General features: G+C 50.2%; 1 long non-coding RNA gene across 1 annotated transcript; it reads right to left on the reverse strand.

Annotated features, from left to right (window-relative positions):
• Positions 1-1,731: 1,731 nt before the first annotated feature.
• Positions 1,732-14,436, reverse strand: LOC125615366. The gene is made up of 3 exons (XR_007345974.1): positions 12,895-14,436; positions 11,210-11,382; positions 1,732-10,265 (listed from the first exon to the last, which is right to left on the reverse strand). It is a non-coding gene; the product is annotated as an uncharacterized LOC125615366 (long non-coding RNA).
• Positions 14,437-14,956: the final 520 nt, after the last annotated feature.

Consider the following 14,956-nt stretch of genomic DNA (forward strand, 5'->3'; position numbering starts at 1 on the left):
GTGTCCTCGGTAAAGTTAGGGTTGCGTCCAGGTGTCCCAGGACTGTTCACAGGAGACCTTTCCTGGGGACGCCCAGCTGGAACGTGGGACTGCAAGGCCACAGGCTGGCCTGGGCAGGATAGTGGCCATCGGGCAGCCAGATGGAGGGCATCGCCTTTGCCAGCCTAGGATGGAACAAGGAAAAGTCAGAGGCCAGTGCTGCAACGCAAGAGAAGTAGTGAGGCCCTTCTGGACTGAGAACCCCAGGTCAGGGGCGGGGCCTCCTGGAGCCAGGCCGCCTCTTGAACAAAGTGGAGCTGGGCACTTACCAAAGTCCTAGTGCCAAGGGTTCCACGGATGTTCCATTTTTCCTCTCCAGCAGGGCCCTCTGTACATCAGCTCTGGTTAAATTCCACTTGAGAGGATATTTTCTCTGTCATCCCCAAAGTCGCCCTCTTAACTCAAGTGGCACTAAAGTGAAATAGAGCCTGTCAAATCTCCAGAATCCTGATTCTCATCCCTGTCAAACAAAACCGGATTTGAGGATTACTGCGATGGTAAAATGCCCTCTCATCTGAAAGGGGGTGAGGGGCAAGGGAGCCGGGCCACAGCCGGAGACTCCCTTGGCGCCTCCTGAGATGCCAGTTGCCCTTCAGTGCCTCAGTTTCCACCTCCTAGAATGAGAGTGGAGGAGGCGAGCCTGTGACAACCTCCGGGGGGTGGTGCCAAAACCAAATGAAACCGTGCCCCTGGAACCACGCTGGGCAAACTAGAGGGCATTGTCCTCAGGGGTGTGCCGATGGGCCATTGAGTATGGTGATTGGTATCGCTTAGCAATTTAAAAGGGATCAAGATGGTCATTGTCTTTATCATGATTTTCTGGCACTTGACTACAACCAAAGATAAACAGCTTCTCCAGGGTTTCTCTGTCTGTCTCTAGAAGAACTGCTAACCTGTTGGAGGAAAGTTTACTTCACCTATTGAAAACAAAAACAAAAACAAAAACAAATACCACTTCCAAGAAGATTCTGGGGTGCCCCGCGATGACTCACTCTGGGAGTGTTTGGTAAACCCTAAAGCTTGCTCCAGTGTGCACTGATGGTGAGCAGGGATCACTGCCTAAGGGGGACCCGGATCCACCAGCTGGGGAGTCCACACCAGCTGGACCTGTGGGTTCTGCCTGCAACCTGTGAGCCCTTCGAGTCTTTGAGGGCCCCAGGCCAGGTATTCCTCTTGGCCCACACAGAGTGACTTCTCAGCAGAGCAGCTTCACAAACGCTCTCCATTTGGAATATGAATTGTCTGGTCCGCTTAGTTCTTTAGACTTACTCCCACTAGTTGAACCGTCACATTTTATGTCAACTTGAATGCTTGCCAAGTTGGCCTTGGCTTCATTGGAACTCAACAGATCAGTCCCAGTAGTTTGCATACCCTGGGGGAACTTGGCCATTAGGACTTGATATTCTGATTTTGCCTAAAGCTACTCCTGGATGCATTTTAGAAGTAGAGGTTCCAACCTGCAACCAGCTGGGCAGTGACATCCCTCCCTTGGGAACAGCAGACAGGCTGCCGGGTCTAGGGTGCCAACACTGTGTATTTCACATTTTTTATGAAGGTATTTTTTTTTTTAGGAAAACAATAGCACCTTCCTTTTTAAAAAAATCTTTTTTATCTCTTTCTCTCCCAAGAGAATTTCCAGAAAGACTTTTTTTGGTCAAAAATATAAACATAAATAAATTACTTCCTATTTCTGTCTTATTTTAGAGGAATCCCAGAATGGAAATTGACCTAAAAAGCAAATGACATACATACCCATACATGTGACATGAAATTGGAGGACTCATATAACATGTGTTGCTAAATGTAATCAGAAGCAGAATCTGTCACTTAATGTTTCCTGGGTTTCTATTCCGTGCTTGCTACTGTCCTGCCTTGGGAAGAAGCCCCCACGTTTTATTCTGAAAGTTCTGTGTTTGTACCCTGCTCCTGCCAGTTACTAGATGTGTGATGTTAGGCAATTTACCATATTTTATTGATTCTAAGGCAGTATTTTAAGAAATATTTTAACGTCTGAAGTAGGATGCATCTTACAATTGATGGCATCTCCCAATTATAACTGTCAGCATATTTTTCTCTTTGTGGTACATAAAGTAATAATGCATCTTACAATGGATGCCTTAAATTCGGCGAAACCCAGTAGCTACCCAATCTGAATTTCAATTTCAATCTCTGCAAAAATGGAAAAATTGCTAAAGTGGCATCGTTGAGGATTAAACTAATTAATGGGTGCAGTCGATTCCCTGGTATGGGCACTTAGTCAAGCACACTGTCATTATCATCACGCTAACTTATTAGTAATAGCTATGATTTAAAAAGTGCAGATATTCTGTTGGTAACAGTTATTCTCATTATGTAGTTGAGAGGATCTAGTCTTGCAAGCGTTGGGATATTTACCCAAGGCCAACACCAAATTCAAACACAAACAAAGCCTGTCTGCTTTGGGAACTTGCATTCACCCTACTCAAGCTACTGGGTTATAGGTGAATACATTGTGCACGTCCTGTGTTATTCTGGTAGAATTTGTAATCCATTGTTCGGAAGCCATAAATCAGTGCGGCTTCTCTAAGGCAAGAAAGGAATGAGTTGAGTCTTCAATAACCAAAGAATCCCTCCATTACCAGCCACAGACTCCGCACAGGCTTTCAGATGGGGATATTTATTTTCAGGTACCTCCAAATGCTGTGGTTATTTAATCACCTCAGTTGGCTCCCAGTAATCACTCTGCACCGCATTACGCAAGTCAGCAAATTCCGCTCACTTTAATACACATGAAGAAGAGGGAGGGATATTTCTCACTGAAGGTTTTATGGAAAATTTTGCATTTATTGATTTTTTTCCTTAAATCTTATTCTTTAAATATACCCCCACTCTACACACACGCACACACACACACACACGCACACATGCACACACATATATGATGAAAATGATTGCTATGGCCATGTTTGTTCAACCTAACAAAAATATAGCATATTGACAACATTATCTGTCATTCCCACATTTCACCTGGAGTAGAAAACTGTTTGATCTCAAAAGCCTGCAGCCTACACCAGTTCACAAGGATATCTTTTATTCATGCACATTAAAATAAAGACAACCATATGCAGGGGTTTCTATAACTTGGAAAAAGAACAAAAAAAATGAAAAATATTTCTGCCCTGGAAGCCCTGCATGTCGGTTTCAGTAGCGATGGTCATGACTTCAGCTTTTCGGCATTTCTCTGGGTCCCTTACACTGTCAACGATCAATGTTCCTTCAAAGGCTCATTGAGTTGGCAATGCCCTTAGAGGCCATCACTTTTGAAGGGAGAAAACCGAAGGCCCAAGAATTTCAGGACTTTAGGGGGCTCATAGGCTGCGTTCCACACAGGACAAGCCTAGAAAAAAAAATATTTTCTTCCTTGCAGTTCTCAGATGGAATGCATGCTCTGAAAGGGATGGGGGCAAACTTGGAGAAAATATGTCATCTCTTTGGACCTCTGTTTTCTCTTCTGGCCAATGGGAACAATACGGTTGACCACACAGGCCTCTTGCCAGAACTCAATACAAGACCCTGCATGCAGGTGCTGGCCCGGGACTTGGCACGGGTCCTTCCACCTGTGGGTTTTATTTCAACTTCGTGGCTTTGTGTTTCCCTGCTGCAGAAATAATGGCAAGCCGTGACACATTTGTGATAAATTTCAGGTTACTGTGTAAACCATAAAAATATCTGGCTTGTCTCATTCAACAAGAATTATCTGCTGCTGCTGGATGGTATTTTATCTTCAGCAATCTTGGGACAAACTTAGCACCTGCCTCTCTCTCTGTCTGGACGTTATGGGGGGAATCTGGCAGCATCTGGGGCCTTCTTGGGAGGCCACTGGTCCAGCTGCAGTCCTGTGGCTTCTGGATTGCCACAATAGAGGTCTCTGCCTCAGAGAGAGTGGCCCCGTGTGGCCAGCAGGGCCAGTCGACTTCAGCCAACATGAAAAACAAAATTTGGCATATTCCTGTGGGCCAGCTCCCCTCACGGGCTTGTGACCATCCACAAGCTCCCAGGGGACCAGCAGATGCTGGGGTCATCTTCTTTTGCCACCCATGGGCAGATCGGCCATGGCAACTGGAACATGAATGTCACCTAAAACCTCTTTGGGGGATTGGCTTTTTAGCCTGTTGAACTAAAAATATGAAAAACACTGCCATTCGTTGGGCCCAGTAGGTTAGTTCATTTAATCCTCACAGAAAACACATGATGGAGTGAATTCAATGCCCCATTTATGGAGGAGAAGGCAGCCCAGGCTGTTCCTTGCTTGACTAGGCCACCTGGCTCATGGGCAGTAGAGACCAAGGTGTAACAGACGCCCCAGCTGACTTTGTGTCATACCTCACTTCCCCCCTGACCCCCTCACTCTCAGTACTGGATGGAAGGTGCACTCCCTTCTTTAAGAAAGAGAAGGCTGGTGCAGAGATGGGGGAAGGGGCTGTGAACGTGAGACTCTGCAGACCCAGCCCAGCACAGAAGCTCAGCACGTACTTATGGCTCTGGGTCCCTGAGAAGCCCTCTCTGCTCTCTGAAGCTGGACGGGTCTCCATGAAGCCACTAGACCCAGGCTTCCTGTTGAGCTGCACCATTGAAAATTCAGAAGGAAGGGAAGAGAGAGGAGGGGGAAGAACTCCATTCCCAGGCTCTCCTGCTCTTATCAGTGCTGTTCTAGCAACATCAGCAAACTGCCCATCTTCACCTTCTTTTCCGTTCCTGGATTTAGTCTTCCCAGCCACTGGGCAGCCCTCCTCAGGGCTTTGCCCTCTGGATTCTCCGCACTGCCCCGCCTCCACTTCCTTCCATCCTCTGGGCCCCCCAGTGGTGGCTGAAGTTGTGTCCCATCGTTACCTGTGGTATCCACGTGTTCTCCGGTTCTTCACATTAAATCCTCTCTGTCTAAGACACCTAGTGTGGTTTCTGTTTTCTCTTTTGAACCCTGAGAGATGCTTTTGTTGAATAATAGGGGTCTGGAGGAGCAGAGAAAGCAGAGAAAGGTCCATTTGGTCCCCTCAAGGAGCTCACAGGTAACTGGAAGCCTGGAGCTAAACTCGAATTATAAGTGGGAACACTCAACAGAGAGGTGATCAAGTTCAGTGGGACAGTACCCTCGTGCCCAGAGCCACCTGAGCACGGGGCTGGATTTGGTGGGTGAAAGATGATGAGGATTTCACTGAGAAAGGAGAAGTAGCATGGGTTCTCACAGTGCCCCCAAACAACTCATCATGGGTGACAGCTTCTGAACAGCACCCTTAAACCAAATGTTGGTATGAGATTAAATACATATCAATCTCTAAATAAATAGCTTGCAGGTAAACGCTAATGTGTCAGCCGGGCACATGTGTCAGCCAGGAACCGTGTTTGGCATGACATGGGCTGATTCATGCCGTTCTTACTGGCCCGACTCTGTCTTATTTTTATCTATTATTTATTTTTTCTCTGCTAGGGATGGGACTCAGGGCCTCATTCATGCTAGACAAGCACAACGCTACTGAGCCACATCCTCACTGCTACATCTTTTTTAGAGAAGACAAAATTGAAGGCTAAGCAACTGCAATGCCTTTTCTAAGGGTGCCCAGAGATCTCACCCAAGGGCCTGGCCTCCAGAGGACAGGATGCCATCTGCACTTACCAGGGTGGATTGTAATCAGAGGACCTTGGTACAGATTCTCTCATCAGGCCAACAGTCAATTTCACTTCATCTGTGTGAGACTCGCACACCTCCCTAGAGGAACACAAATTCCAGTAGACTGTGGGGAGGTTCCCAGTTCAAATGGATTATCGCTGTAGACTGGTTTTAATTCACAGGAATAATACTACAATGGCAATTAGGCCATAACGCTACAATTTCACACCCAGAATCCCTGCCCCGAGCAGACACGAGCTGTAAGAGGTAGAGTCGGCTACATTGTCTCTGGGAGTCCCTGAGCCATTGTGTGGACACCCCAAAGCTGTCAGGGCTCTAGCCCATTTTAATTTGCATGACGGCTGGCAAGGATTGGCTGTAGGCAACCCTGCCTTACATGCTTTGGTTTGTGGAGATCAGCCTTTCTGCTGCCCAAATGGTATTAAGTGAGGACCACAGTCCTGACAATGTGTTCATACATGCCCTTAAGATAAATGCCAGTCATCAAGTGAGCATGATAGGACTCAGTAGGGAGAAGACAGCCTTCAGTTTGCTATGGTTAGTGTATGAGTTTCCTGCTGCTGCTGTAACAAGTCATCACATAGGTAATGGCTGAAAACAATATAAATATATTCTGACAGTCATGACTTAGAGGTCAGAACTCCTATGTGAGTCATTAGGGAATAGGCCAAGGTGTCATCAGGGTCTCGGAACAAATCCATTCCTTGTCCCTTATAGAGAATGCTCTGGTGGTCACATCTCCCTGCTTCTGCTGTCTCAGTACCTTCTGCTGCCTTTGTTATAAGGGCCTTGGGATGACAGTGGGCCCTCCCGGATAGTCTAGAATCATCTGTCCCTTCTCAATATCCTTACCTTGATCACAGCTACAAAATCCCTTTTGCCATGTAGAGCAAAACCCATGTTCACAGGTTCTGGGTCAAGATGTGGACATTTAGGGGTGGGGTGAGGAGAGGGAGCTATTTAGCCCACAGTATGGTTAGTTTCTGTCTGGGGTTCTTTCCTCCCTTGAGAAAACCCTAAATCCTGCTTCTTCGGGGTGTTTAGAGGCTTTGCCTCCTCTCCTGGGGTTGGGCTAGTTCCATAAGTCATGGTGTGGGGACGGTGATCTCTGGTTTTTCAGGACACCTGTACTCCCAGCCACATCACTCTAGCTGCATGCTTTCTCTCTGCCCAAGGATGCTCCATTGCTCTCTGAGTCACAGATCTGCCACTTCCAGCCATGGGGTCCCTGGCCCTGCATCTCCAGGTGCCTGGCTCCTCACCACCACTGTGCTTGGCTCCTCCTGGTAGACAAGGGCTTCCAAGTCAGGCACCAGGGGAGAGGTTCTCAGGCCCTTGTGCTCATTGCCTCATGCCCACTGGGGACTCCTGCTGCCCCCCACTCAACCCTGCAGCCCACAGGAGGAAGGCAGTGCATAGGATCCTGGACACATCAGGGACCTTCGTTAGTGTCTGCTCCTTTGCTCTCCTTCCCCTTCCTCTGTGGGTTGGTTTCTAGGGACGCCTTAGCAAAGAGTCACAAACTGGCAGCTCCAGTAACAGAAATCCATCTCCTCACTGTTGAGGAGGCTGGAAGTGCAAGGTCAAGGTTGGCAGGGTTGGTTTCCCCTGAGTTCTCTCTCCTGGCTTGCATCTGCCATCTTCTCTGTGTCCTCACATCATATGGATTGTGTGTCCTGATGTACTCTTCTCATAAGGCACCAGTCACATTGCACCCATGTGACCTCATTTTATCTCAATTTCCATTTTAAAGGTGTTCTCTTTAAATGCAGTCATGTCATAAGGTCCTGTGATTGAGGTCTTCCACACAAGCACACGGGGGGTGGGGGACAAATTCCAGCCCAGGGTATACGGAGAGCTTTTCTTCTTCCATTACTTTTTTTTTTTTTAATTCTGAGGTGAAGGCAAGAACTTGTCTCACCTGATCACACATCTTCCTAAATCTTTCTTCTGATTTCCTCCAGACCACAGCCTTTAAAATTCAAATGCTAAAGCTCTGATGTCTTAATTCTGTGGGTTACAATGACAGGTCTTCTGCAAAGAAGTGGGGCCAGGCCAAAGGCCAGAAGGAGGAGGCACGTACAGTGTGTGTGTGTGTGTGTGTGTGTGTGTGTGTGTGAGAGAGAGAGAGAGAGAGAGAGAGAGAGCGAGCGAGAGAGAGAGAGAGAGAGAGAGAGAAAGGGGGTACAGGAATGGGGTGTCAAATGGCTCTTGCAAATATTTTCTTGCCAAATCAGCAACTTTCCACTCACTTGCCGCTCTGTGGAGCACCCGGTTGGTTCACATCCAGCATTTTCTAGCACCCAAGCCTCACAATAGCCTTGCACATTTGTATCTTGGCTCCTTTTCCATTGGATAAAACTGAGCGAAGAGGCAACTGTCCAGGGTCATCTCTGTGTCCTGCATCTGGAGTGGCCCGAGATCTCGTGTTGAAAGCATGGTCCCTAGGGCAGCAATGTCCAGGGTTGGGGCTTTGGGAGGTGACAGGATCATGAGGGCTCTGCCCTTGTCTGAGGCCTGAGAGCTGGCTGGTCTGCTGGGAGGAAGTGGAGATGACAGGCCTGCTGGGCGTGGTTGGAAGCAGTGGGGCACTAGGAGTGTGCCCCTGGGGACCCTATAGTGTCCCTTGCTCACTGTCTCTGCTTCCCCGCCCCCTGAAGCGACAGGTTTCCTCCCCCAGACCCCTCTGCCATGTTCTGCCTCACCTGGGCACAGAGCTCTGGAGTTGGCCAACCACGGGTTAAAAGCTCTTAACCCTAGAGCCAAAATAGATCTTTTCTCCTCTAAGTCATTGTCCCCAGACACCCGCGGGAGTGATGAGAAGCTGACTAATTCAGTCTCATACCTATGAAAGCAGAAACAGAATTCACTCTCATGTCTAGCTGACCACCCACTGTCCTGGTTATTTCTAGTTCCCTATCTCATGCACAATGACAATGACGGGTTAGAGATGGTGAATTGCCCAGACTTAGTTCCTTGTGCTCCTTAAACATTCACAGCAAAGGGCCAGTCTTGGTGAGAGCATGGAATTGTCCCTCAAGCTGTGCCACGTGCCCTTGCTGCTGTGACATTTTCTCTCTTTCTGGATCCTATTAATTCTTGGAATAAGTCTCTTTGGTAGTATATGATTTCCACCCAAGGATGTGCAAACCCAGTGCCCTGATTCATAAGTGCAGGACAGTTCTCCACTATCTCAGGATAGAATGAAGAGACCAGTTAGAGTTAAGAGTTTCTTCCTGCAGTGGGAGCCTCAAAGTTTTAGGGACACCTCAGGGTGCAGTGGCAACTTGGCTGGCTCCTTCCACCCGTCCAGGGTGTGTCCCGGATGGCTGCTGTGGACAGTGGGCCAGGATCAAGATGCATTTTTGTGGTGAAGTCACGACCTCAGTCATTGGTTGTACTGGATCCTTTTTCGAATACACACACATACACACACTCACTCTCACATGCACGCACGTGTGCCCACACTGTCTGCACTTTAACAACAGAATGATTTTGATACATCTTTTAACTAACCAAAAGTAACATCTTGACAATTTTAATGGACTAATTATACACTCCTGGTCATCTTGAAAAGTGCCCATTTTGGGTCTTTATGTCTTGACAACTGTAAGAGTCCTCAGCTGGAAAATTGGGATACAGACAGAGAATTTCAATGACTCTGACCTTGGGAAGCCGAGGGCTGAGATTTCCTTCTCACTGGGACCCAGGAGAAGCAGAGAGGCACCCCGCAGGGATCGGGGCAGCTGCCTCCAGAGCTACACCTGAGCTCTGCTCTACTTTTTTCTGGAGCAATCAGTGGGTGCCCAGCGAAAGGCACCAGGAGTCAGAGGCTGTGAGCTCTATGAGCATGCATACTCCTCTCCTTCCCTCTCCTCTCCCCTCTTCTCCTCTCCTTTCCTGTCTTTGCCTTTTCAAAGATAGACAAATGGACAGTCCACCTTCCAAACATACTGGGGGTGTTGGTTTTCTAACATGTTCCCTGGATGCATTCAGTGTCAGATGATTCACAATTCACATTTTACTAAATTCTTAGATACATCAAGCAATAACACTCCCATTGTACAGATGCAAAGCCGGGGGACTGGAAGAAACAAAACATACAGCCCAAGGACAGCTCCTTCAGACTCCTGCAGCTTCCTAGGAGGGCATCTCATGCTTTCCTGTCCTCTTCCAGCCATGATGGAACAGGAGCAAGCTCTGCTGAGGATGGGGCCCAGGGCACTCCTGCATCACAGGTCTCTGGATTCTAGAATCTGGCCACAGCGGGGGGAATGTCCAGGATCAGCTTGGGCTTCCACCTGCAGCAATTCCTCAAGCCAAGGAATCTAGTAGGTGTCTGAGGTGGATCTGGGTCTCACCATGGTTCTTTCTCAAGCTTCGTGTGCTGTAAAAGGGGCTAGACCAGGGGTGGCCTGGGCCAGGATGCTCCTTTCTGGGAGGAAAGGGACAGTATGAGCCAAGAGGGTCTCACAGGTGGGAGATCTGGACTGTGCTCCACCAACCCCTACAGGATGCTCTAGAGGAGTAGGTGTTTCTCTTCTCAAAAGTTTAGCATTTCCTAGAAAAGAATCAGCCACCAATCAGATGCCCTTGGATCATGTCTAAGATGAAGCAATGCTAACCTCAGAAGGTCATTTTGAGAGATAAACTGAAACACGTACGCTAGGCATCTGGCCCAGGATCTGAATCATAATAAATAAGTAATGACACCGTTTTTCTTCCTTCCTTCAGAAACTAACCACCTTTCCAAAAGCCCCCAGAAGGAACACCAGCCTGCTTTGACCTTGCCTTATGGCCTGTGAGCTCCAGAACTGTTAGACAAATGTGTGTTCTTTCAAGGCATTGAGTCTGTGGTCATTGTCACCGCAGCCATCACATTCCCAAAGGAAGGACAATGTCCAGCCGTGGCTCCTCTGAGGCCAGTGGTGTGACGCTGAGAGCTGCCTGGGGATAGCTCAAGCCTTTGCCTCAGCTAGGACATCCAGAGGAAAGAAACAGTGGCATAGACCCAGAAAGACAGGGATCGACTAGAAGCCTGGCTCACATGGTCATGGAGGCTGAGAAGACCCAGGAGGAGCTGTGGAATCTTGGGAAGCCGCAGGTGTGGGACAGGCACGGCCCCCTGCTCTGGGGACCCTAGAGGTGATGGTTTCACTCTCAACCCAAGGCTGCAAGCTTGAGAAGCAGGACACACCTAAGAGTCCAGAGGCCAGGGAAGGTGGAGTTCTGATGTCCAAGAGCAGAAGTGAGTTCCAGCTCCAGAAGGGGGGGTGCAGGGGGCAGCCATCTTTCCTCTGCCCTCTCCTTATACCTGGGCCTGCTGACCGGATGATGTCCACCCACAATGGTGAGCATGAGCCTCCCTTAGTCCACAGATTCAAATGCCAGGCTCTGGTCTGTCCTGGAAATGCCCACCCTGGTACACTAGGGAAAAAATGCTTTACCTCCAATAACCAGAGCAGCTGACACCTGAAATAACCACCTCACCTGGCCAGTCTTCACCTGGACTTGCAGTATCTGAGCAGCAAGGCACCTCCCTTAGAGAAAGTCCATGCCTCCGGTGGATGGGATGCGGGGTCCAGGGTGGCAGGCAGTAATCACATCACCAGCAGGTCCTAGTCACGCGCTTCATTGTTCTGGACGCCAGGAAGGACACTTTAAAAAGAGGCCCAATTCTGTGAACCCATGCAAGGCATGAGGTTAGAAATAAGCAAATAGAAAGTTCTAGAAAGAGGTCCTCCCTCCTGCAGCCTTTCAGTTTTATCTGATGGGACATCTCTATCACTTTCAGCTTCATCATGACATGTGACTGGCATCCAAACACACGAATCATTATCCACATGCCACTTACAGGCTGTAATTCAGATAAGGCACTGCTCTGAGTCCCAGTGTCCCTATCTGTCAAAAGGGCCATGGAAGTCCCTGCTTGGAACGGGTATTTGGAGGATCTGTCTGAGGACAACTGCCACATCTACACAGTAAGCTGCTCCAGGCTCCAGAGATCCCTGTTCTGGATTTCCATCACGTGGGAACCTCACCCAGAACGGGAGATGTGGGGCCCTGGCCTTGGAGAGAGAGTGCTGCTTGATGTGGCCTTGACCTCTACCCACGAGCCAGACAGCCATTCAGCCAGCAGACTCAGTTTTCCTCACTGAATAAAGGGGTCATTGTTCCTGTGCTGCCGAACCAGAAACACCCTGGCTCTCGCTGAACTGGAGCCACTAATCAGAACCAGGCTCGGGGTGGCAGGAGGTGGACGGACATGGTTGTCTTAACTTGAAAGGAACATTTTAAGTGCACATTGGCCAAGCTAAAGAGAAAACTTCAGATCCCTTCCCCAGCACCCTCTTCCCCAAGCTCCATCACCACCACCTTTACCCTTCATTTCATTTTTTTATTTGTGGCCTACAGAACCCCTGACCCGTGGCTGCCATACTGAGTGTCATTGGACCTCAGGCTCAAGCTACCACGTGGCTTGGACTGTGCGCCAGAGATGCTGGCCTTGGGAGCTGGGGCTGGCGCTCTTGGGTTTGCCAGAGGCTGCCAGCCCTTGCTGCCAGCCTGGTGGGTTGGCCCTTCCCTCTGGGCGTCCTCTGTATGGATCTGGAGGAAAATGGACCAAAGTAGGAATATCACAGCTGATGGGGCTCACAACACGCCCAGTGTCATTGTCCCTGCCCTGCTGACCCCCTTCCTGTCCACCCAGGAGCTTGCTCACCTTCCTGTCTCACTGTAGCCATCACTATTGACAGATGGTAGCAGTGGACTCAGTCTATGGCAGCGGCTTGGGGGGTCCAGCTGAGCTGATGCGGGGGCGGGGGAGGGGGTGGGTGCTGCGAGCGAGGCCTGCTGTGGCGAAGGTGAGAGTTGGGACCTGCTGTAAACCAGGACCTAAAAGGACCCCCTGGGGACGAAACACAGAGGGAGCCTGATCACCCCAAATGAGGACCTGTAGGCCAGCTGGCCCAGACTCACTAGTAGGCAAGGCCAGGCTGGCCAGAACTGCCCAGGCTACCAGCCGCACAGCTGGGCTGCACACTGCCGTCAGGTCAAGAAGCTCTGGGGGCCTCTGTCACACAGTACTTCCAGCTGACACTCTCGGTCTACAGAGTTCACACAGCTGACCCAACTGGCCATCTGTCTCCTCTACTGCGGTACTTGCTGGGACCCTCTCTCTGCAGGCTCACCTGACTCTCCAGTCAGACTGCAAGTCTGTCGGGAGCATGCCCATTGTCATAGGGGGAACTCCGGGGTCTCGCACGGTGGTGGGCATGTTCAGTAAATGCTTGTCCGGTCAGGTCTGGTCTTGAGCCCCCACTCTTCCAGCACTGCTTTGTGACTTCTTTCTGCACCACTAACTTCTCTGGGCCTTGGTTCCCCCGTGTCTGAATCAGGGCTAAACATAACCGCATCGTCACTGGAGGGCTGAAGGAGGTCGTGAGTGCAGCTCACCCGGGATGGATGGAGCCGGGAGCACTGAGCAGGAGCCATGGGCGTGTTCAACATGCCGTCAGGATGCTGTCCGTGGGCTGCTGCTGCCCGGGTCTCTCCACAGCATCTTCAGCCGCAGTGCGTTGGCAGAGGCTTTTCTTCTGACACTGGGACTCTTGCGAGCCTTGGAAGCCCGGGGCATGTCCGTGCCACCCCCATTTGATGTTCAATCCACAAAGGAAAAGTTCCAAGTTACCAAGGGAGGGGAGTGGAGAGGAAAGGGAGCGTCGTGCACCCGGCACCCACTCACCATGCAGGGGCCCTGGCAGGCGCGGAGGGTAGAGGAAGAAGGACACCAGCATCGTGAAGGGGCTGGGATCGCGTGACTGGAGCCAAGAATGAGAGAGGACATTCTGGAGCTGAGGCAGGGGAATCAAGCAGAGGCAGACCACATAGGCCAGGAATATTATGGTCACACAGGCCATGTTCAATATTTGTTTTTCCTTTGTCCTTATAGCTGTGGAAAGCTAGGGATAGGTTTGAGAAGATAGGTTCTAGTCCAGGTTTAGATCTGGCTTACACGGCAGAATCAGTGTCCGGACTTCTAGGGAAAATGTGCCATTAGGTCTCCTGTTACTTACGTGGCCCTGCGTTCTTGGAGGCCATGCTAGCCGGTGGTCACGGCCCATGAATGACCCACAGAGTCCAAAGCATCTGTAAATTAGGAACAACACCAGGACATAGGCTGCTGCCCTGGGCTCCTGTCTGTGAGCCATTGTACTAGACCCTTTAAATGTGTCTTCCCCCAGAGGGTGCTGTGTGGGCCACACCCTGGGCTAAGAGCTAGCTCTGACGGCCACCCCAGAGGGCTCCACCGTGTTACCCTTGTTCCATAGCAAGGCCACGGTTTGCAGAGCCAAGACCTGGACCTTGGAACTGATGTCCCGAGCCACTAGGAGCAGCTCCTGAGCCAAAGAAAACACACCACTTCCACCTTGGAACGTAGGATTATGTGACACACGCACACAGGCCCCACGGCTGCTATGCAAAGAGATGGAGGTTTGAACCCAGAGAGATGGGGGGCCGACCAGTCTCTTAATCAAGTATGACAATGATCAATCCTATTGTGAGGGGAAAGAGCCTGAGAGGTGTCATTTGGGAAGGCAACCCTGAGCCCCGTGGCTCCCCAGGCTGCAATGGACAGCTGCCCAGTGGAAGGAGTAGAGGAGAGAAGAGCTCGTGGCCTGTCTCCCGGAGTCCTCCTGGAGGCCCCGAGGGAGCGTTACCACCTTCCAGCTGCAGGGGAGGCCTCTGATGGAGCCTGCCAGGCCGTGCTTTGATCAAGCTCCTGAACCCTCTCCTCGGCCCATCATGCACTTTGTGAAATTCCGTTTTAGTGAACACCCCGCCAAGTCAGCTTACCAAGGCCCCCGCCTACACCTCAACCTCCGTATTTGACACCCTCCACATCTGATGGGCTCCTCATCCTCCATCCCCAGGTGATGTCGGGCCACCTGGCCCACCCCCACAACCACTCTGTCAGGTCTGCTTAGCCAGACTCCCCTGACCCTGATCACCTCTCAGTCATTCTCCATTCGCTGACCCCCACTCTGCCCCTGGGCTATAAATTCCTAGCTTCCCGTGATGTATTCAGAATTGAGCCCAATTTCTGCCAGTCTGCAAAACGCAGTGTCCCTGTACCGTCACGATGGCTCTGGGTTGCCATGTTTTAACAAGCATCAGTGAATAAATTTTTCTTTAATATCTCACAGTTGCTAGAAGACCAAGCAGGGATGCTGACTCATTTCAGAACATTTC

The sequence above is a fragment of the Marmota marmota genome, unplaced genomic scaffold (assembly GCF_001458135.2).
Source record: "Marmota marmota marmota unplaced genomic scaffold, marMar, whole genome shotgun sequence".
In the NCBI taxonomy this organism is placed as follows: domain Eukaryota; kingdom Metazoa; phylum Chordata; class Mammalia; order Rodentia; family Sciuridae; genus Marmota; species Marmota marmota.